We start from the raw sequence: 826 nt of genomic DNA, 5'->3' as shown, positions 1-826 counted from the left end.
AGCAAATTAATTTTTTGCTTTATTTCAGTTTTTAAAATGTGATGATTTAGAGATTTATCCTGATCTGGTTATTATTCTGTCCTTTAGAAAGTTAAGACGCATGATCCCAGAGTAGTATTTAGGATAAATCTTAAATCCACACATATTTCAGAAATATATGGACCCTGATTCAGGAGTCCCATTGAAGTCAACAGAATTATTCATGTGCTTAAAGTGTAAGTGCCTTGATGAATCAGGTCATGATGAGGTTATGTGGGGTAACACCCACTTGTCATCTTGTATGGTGAAAACATACAGACAAACTATATGATTTAAAAAAGGTCCTTATTCTGACACTCTATTATAAACCAGGCAAAAGGCATGGAGTCAAATTCAACCGTGGAGTAAGTGAGTACAGCTTCAGTGGGAGTTATAGCCACTATGCCAGGGCTGAATTTGTTCCCAGCAGCTCAGTCTTACAATGCTCAGGTGCATATCATCCTCTGACACCTATTTTACCTTTACATTTAATAAAACGGCAAATGCCAAGCAAACCAGAAGGGGAACAGTAATTGAAAATGAAGTTTTCAGTTCTAGGTCAAACCTATGAATGCAGCCCAGGATGGATTGTAATCTGAAATCATTACTACACTTCAAATCTTTGGAATTGGCCAGTTCTGAGGTGTCCCTATGATGGGGTATACCAACCCCGCTTTGGTGAGGAGAGGGTTAAAAGAGCTACTGTGAGCCCAAGAGGCCATGCCCTCTTGCCTCTGTGGGGCATGCTCCCAGAGGAAGGGAGCATTTAAAAGGGAAGGATGCCACTGAATCTGGACTGATTGAGGAG

This window comes from Dermochelys coriacea, chromosome 7 (assembly GCF_009764565.3).
Source record: "Dermochelys coriacea isolate rDerCor1 chromosome 7, rDerCor1.pri.v4, whole genome shotgun sequence".
Taxonomy (NCBI): domain Eukaryota; kingdom Metazoa; phylum Chordata; order Testudines; family Dermochelyidae; genus Dermochelys; species Dermochelys coriacea.
This window is presented reverse-complemented; position numbering follows the sequence as displayed.